This window comes from Cervus elaphus, chromosome 24 (genome assembly GCF_910594005.1).
Source record: "Cervus elaphus chromosome 24, mCerEla1.1, whole genome shotgun sequence".
Lineage (NCBI taxonomy): Eukaryota > Metazoa > Chordata > Mammalia > Artiodactyla > Cervidae > Cervus > Cervus elaphus.
In genome coordinates, this window is record NC_057838.1 from 17,695,101 (window position 1) to 17,701,709 (window position 6,609).

Here is a 6,609-nt window from a genome sequence, read left to right on the forward strand (position 1 = left end):
CATCACAGAGACCATCACCTCTGCACACATACCATGTACATCTCGGCAGGATGCACGCAAGCCCCTACTCCCTGGAAAAGGAAGGGGTGATTGAATTATACTTCCGGATTTACTAAAAAGTCACTGGATTGAACCAAGAGAAAACTTGCAATTGCAGTCATGCTGCTGGGCAGCCCGGGGCTAAAAATCAGAAATTAAATTGGGTTATGAAATAAATTCCATTTTTCCATGCCTGTGGCTAAGACACCCGTGCCTGTTACACCTTCATCAAGTCCGTTCTCCCCTGGCTCGCCAAGCCGCTATAGCTTCTCGGCTGTGCTTAGGGTAAGAATCAAGGTCGTGGCTCCCAAACCCTGATGAGCTCTGCCCTGTGTCCCTCCGCTGGTTCATCTCCCCAACTCCCTCCCCTCCTTTCAGACATCCCAGCAGCACAGCCCTGTCCCCACCCTGAACAGAAGAAGACCTCTCCTGTCTGAAGTCTTTTGACCTCCTGGGCCCTTTGTCTGGTCTGCTGTTCCATTGCTTGGAATACAGTTTTCTTTTAACTTCCTTTTTAGTCTTGAATTCTCCGTTCCACTGTCACATCCTCAAAAATGGTCTCTCTGACTTTCCTAACGAAGACAGAGCTCTTTTCTATTATATCCCTTATGTACTTTCTTCATAATACTTTGTAAATCAGATTCTGTATTTATCATGCTTACTTGTTTACCATGTATTATGTGCCTCCTCTCATTGAATGAGAACTGCCTGGTGCTAGGACATCTTTAGCTTTCTTTTTTCTTTTTTTAATTTTGTGAATCCCAATTTCCTAGAATGGTGCCTGGTTCATAAGATGCGTTCGATAAAACTCTTTTGATTGGACAAATTACTCAATGATTTAAAATCATATTAAAGGGACTTCCACGGTGGTCCAGCAGTGAAGACTTTGCCTTCCAACGCAGGGGGTGCAGGTTTGATCCCTGGCTGGGGAGCTAAGATCTTGCATCATGGCCCAAAAAGCAAAACATAAAACAGAAGCAACATAGTAACAAATTCAATAAAGATTTTAAAAATAGTGCATATAAAAAAATATTTAAAAATAAAATCATATTAAAGGAGAGAATGTGTAGAAAGGAAATGTTCAGAATATATTAAGCGGAAAAAAAGCAGATTGCAGATTGCTATTGTTGTTTAGTTTTTAAGTCACATCCGACTCTTTGAGACCCCATAGTCTATAGCCTGCCAGGCTCCTCTGTCCATGGGATTTCCCAGACAAGAATACTGGAGTGGGTGGCCACTTTCTTCTTCAGGGGATCGTCCCAACCCAGGGATCAAATCCATGTCTACTGCATTGGCAAGTGGATTCTTTACCACTGAGCCACCAGGGAAGCCCAGATTATAGATAGATGACTTCAACATACAGCTGAATACTGAAATTTTTAAGTCCTGGAAGGAAATGTACTGAAAACTAACAGTGACTATTTTGGGGGTACTGAGATCATTTCAACTTCCTCTTTTACACCTTACTGGATTCTCCAATTTCTTGATCCTACACATACAGACACTTTTTTTGTATTAAACATAGCAATTATCTGGTGGAATTTTATATTTTTTAGTCTGTTTTCCTTTATCTTTTAATCCTTTCTTAATCCTAACCCAAGAAAGGGGATGTTGCCATGGAAACAACAGATTTAGCCTAAACTCCATCTACCTCCTAATGAGCACGTGATGTGGGGCAAGATATTCCTCAGCTTTCCTGAACTTTCACTTCATCGTATAACAGAATCATGTTACAGGGGAAGACTGAACAGTATCTCACAGGAGATGGTGCAGACTACCCCCCTTCACTCTGCGCCCACCTGCTGTCAGAGAACCGGACAGGAGAGGGGAGCTACTGCCTCCCCTTCCACTCTTGCTCCTCATCAATCTTTTACTTATAGTTCCTCCCTTTCCTATTTGATCTGCATTCCATCAGTTCTGGAATCATGTCACAGGCATCTTCATTTATGTGAAAAGGCTCATCTGCTCATTGAAAAATGGACTAGTATGGGCGGGGCCAGAGAAACCCAGAGTAAGATTAAGATGCTTTGGGTTCTGCTTCTAAATCCCCATCATCTTTTCCGTTTCTCTCACTGCTCCCTTTCAGGCTTCGAAACTCTTGACACTAGAGAGGAGAAAATGGAAGTCTTTGGACTAGAGTTGGAAAATCTTACAGAAAGAAAAATGATCAACCAATCATATTCTACATTGTCTTTTCCTAGCCAAAGAACAGGTCAAAAACTGCAAAATTCAACTTGCAAACTATATTTGGCTTAGACCAGGGTGGAGTGGGGCGGGAATGAATCTAATTCTAAACAAGAGAAAAATAAGTTTGGATTTATTTTCTAACCGACTCAGGATTTCAGAGTAGAAATGTTTCAGTGTGGCTGGCTTCTCTCTGCCAACACCAGGCATTTCCATTCCACGTGGGAAGAACAAAATGAGGCAAACAATCCACGATTAAATGAAAACTGGTGGATAGGGAGCTGCATTTATGTTTACCACCTGGAGAAAGAATATTTTCCTCTCGTGGTTTTTATAGACTTCGGGGCTGTTGAAGAAATCACACTGTCTATAAATTGAATCAACACTCACTAAGCTCATTGGGAGAGATTCCGTTAGGAAAACAACCTACATGGAAAACAAGCCCTTTGTTTCTATTGGATTTTACAATAGGGAGCACTCCAAGTTTGCAGACATTAAGGTGAGAAGGAGCTAAGTATAGAAATTATCTGGTATGATTGGATTTGGGGGAGACTCTGTGTCTGTAGAGAGATAAGCGTATTTATAGCAGAAGACTGAGATTAGACAGATATTTTATTTTCTTCAACCCCCCAAATAATCACCTCACCATCACCCTACCCTCTTTCCCTACCACCAACAGACTCCATCCCCTGCCTGCTTCTCCCTCAGCTTCATAGCTCTGCTCTAAAGAGCAGCTTTTCAAAATACCTCGTTCTGCAGCCTGATGATGTGAAGCTTACTGCTGAATGTCCAGAGCTGCAAATGTTACATAATCATAACTATACACAGCACTGCAGAGCCTTATCTCTGAAAAACAGCACTGAAATGGCCACTTAAAACTCAAGTAAGCTCTCTTTCCATACCAGACTGGTCTTTCTGTAAAGACCTTCCAGGATAAAGAAGTCACTCTTCCGAAGTCCACTGCAAGCTGGTTTCAGTGTAAACACATCCCAGGCGCCAGCAGCTATGCTGAGTGCTGCACGTAGTATAAACAAGGGAAAGGGGAAGAGGAAACTGCCAGACTCTTTCTGGGAGCTCTAGACCTTGCTTTGTGGGTGACCATTTACTGTCCGTTAAGCCGAGTTACAGGGGATAACTGCTACCAGCTAGAACCCTAGAACTGGAATGCAGTTAAATTGTTCTAAAGCTCATGATTTTTCCACTATCCTAAAGTTTGAGATGACTCAGAGGAAATAAATATTTAGCTTAGTACCAGCCAAAACTCTATGCACCAGAAGTATTTCTGGAAAGAGAGAACACTGTTCACTCGGGAGAAATTCTTTGATATGCCCATCCCGCCACCCTGTTCCTGGTAAGATTCTTTGTTCATGATGGGATGCTGAAGGCATGATGGACAAGAAAAGGGATCTGTCCTGCTTCTGGGAGGGAGAAGGCAGGCAGGTGAGCAGAAAGTGTCTCAAGTCTTCTGCAGACTCCCCAGTGTTAATGAGTGCTGCTAAGTCATGTCCAACTCTTTGTGACCCTATGAGCTGCAGCCCTCCAGGCGCCTCTGTCCACGGGATTCTCCAGGTAAGAATACTGGAGTGGGTTGCCGTCTAGGGGATCTTCCTGACCCAGGGACTGAACCTGGGTCTCTTACATCTGCATTGACAATCAGGTTCTTTATCACTAGTGCCACCTGGGAAGTCCATTAATGAGTGGGGTGTCCTGAAGACAGTTGGAAAATTAAGTTTTGAGTCATAACTGACCTGGAGGTAAGAGAGACTCAGCTCACGTGGTCTGGGAATTGAAAGAACGGAGAGGATGCTCCTGATCTGGGAATTCAGGTGACAGCTCATGGATTCCTTTTGCTTCCTGGACTGCCTGACTCCCCTGTTAGTGAAGAAATTCCCACCTTCCCATAGAAAACTAGCTATTTAGACCAAGGGTCTGTGGCAGGAGAAGCTGAAAATCACCTCTAAAAGAGCAAACATATATTCTGCCTTCTTTAAAAATTGCCTTTGCAGGTCTGGATATGTTCAAAGTGTCACTTTGTCAGACGGCGGCAGGAAAGCCCATCACCCTCAGGTAAACCTGCGCTCACAGGGAAAGCTCAGGACCCCAAATCGAAAGGACACTGGCATGTCACCAGGGACTCAGGCAAGTGTGACTTTAGGACTTGCCAGAATCAAGTGTTCTTTCAACAGTCTAAGTCTACCAAGAAAATGTCTGCAAAAATCAATTAGATGCTTTTTAAAGAAAGTTGTTCATGCTTTTGATGCATTTTTTTCCAGTTAAATAATGAAGCAACAAGCAGGCCAAAAGCATTCTCCAAATTAAAATGTTAAGGTTATTTTAATTGTACCTAATCTTTATTGTTTCAGAGACCAAAATTAAAAGTGCTTCATGTGAAACCATTAATCAAAATGAAGTCACTGCTCACTACCCAGAGAATTAAATGCACCAATAGGGTTTCACTTATTAACCAGGGGATGTAGCAGTCAATCATTTACTTATAATGCAGTCCCTTTAAATAATTAAACTGTATTTTCAGGTCTTATGTGCTGTATGAAGAGGAACAATGAGGTTTTTAACTGCAGAATTTCACGCTTGAATTTCCACATCTTTGGAGAAGAGAAAGCCAATGTTCTGGAGTGGATAGTGGGGATATTAACGTGTTTCCTGATGTAGTTTTTTTTTTTTCTACAGAAAAGTACATACTACTCATTCCTGTCCTCTAGATCTAGCATGGATTATCTACAGAGCCATTTACCTTGAATTAAATAAACACTCTATTTGCCTCCTTTTTAGCACCTTGGCGCTGCCAATCCAAGTAGAATAGAGGAAGCACCCCCGCCCCATACAAACCTTCAAGTTGTGAACTTTCAAAGATGCAAACGTGTGTTCCATCACTGTCAGGCATGAGTGAAATCACAGCTCACCCTCCATCTCCTATTACTGACGAGTCTTCAGCTCCACCGTCTCCCACCTCCTCTCCCTACGCCAGGCAGTAACTCTCCTTGCCTGTTCACTCGATGCCAGCCCCTCTATGCCAACTGCTGTACTGAACTACTGTACTTTTCAAGGTCCTCTACTGTAAGATTAAAAATGTTTTCTTCATATTTTTGTGTTTGTTTTTAATGTATTATATGTGTGAAAAGTATTATAAGTATCATAATTATTACTTATAGTAATATAAGTATTATAAACCTATCACAGCACAGTACTATATAGATGATTGTGTTTGTCGGGTACCTGACTTTGTTGGATTTATGAACAAATTGGACTTACGGACAACCTCTTGGTATGGAACTCGTTTGCATGTAGAGAACTCACTGTATACAAATTTAGTATCATTACATGTTTTTCTGGTGCATTAGTTTTTTAGGTTTGGGGCTTTTCTGCCAATTTCACTTAGGATATGATTCACAGATAGTACAATTCACTCATTTAAAATAAAAAATACAATGGATTTAAGCATACTCACATTACACAATGATAGCTACATCACTTTTTGAACATTTTTATCACTCTAAGAATAAACTGCATTTATTTTAAAATATTTTTAAAATATTTATTTATTTATTTAGGCTTTGCCAGGTCTTAGCTGTGGCACAAGGGAATCTCCTGGGATCTTCAATCATGACAACTTTTAGTGCAGCATGTGGGATCTAGTATCCTGACCAGGGATTGAACCCAGGCCCCGGAGCATGGAGTCTTAGCCACTGGATCGCCAGGGAATTCCTATTTTAAATTCCATCCCTATTTGAGTTTTGATACATGGATCACCTATGGGCCTGTTTCTCTTGACGGTTTCTTTTCTTTCTTAGTTACACTTATTTTGCTCTGTCTCCTGACATATTTGGTAGTTTTGAACGAATGCTGGACATTGCAAATGAAGTATTACAGAGGCTCTGTGTGAAGTTACTTTTTTCAGAGAAAATTTCATTTTCTTCTGACAGGAAGATAGACTGGGGGCAAATCATCTGATCTGATCAAGAATTGAGATGTTTTCAGCTTGAGAGTTTGTCCTTGTGAGGGCTAGTCTAGTTCTAATTTTTCATTTATTCCCAGTCTTCTCAAATGAGATCCCAGCATATACACCAGGAACTCCCTTCAAAGAGCCCTGAAATTCAAATTCTCTCTCACCAGCATGATAGGTTTGTTACAAAGCTGTGCTTAATTAACATTTTAGCTTTTAGCTGCTGTTCTCTGCTTCCCTTGTATATATTTCTACTACACGTAGTTTATGATTTTGCAAGTGTTTTGCAGGTAAAACCTGAATAAAATTTTAGAACCACTTCTCTGGAGTTTCCCTTTCCTCTGAGAAAATAGGCCCTCAAATTCCAGCTATTTAATAATAACCATGAGCACCAAAATTGTCTCCTCAAGCTAGTGAGACTAGTA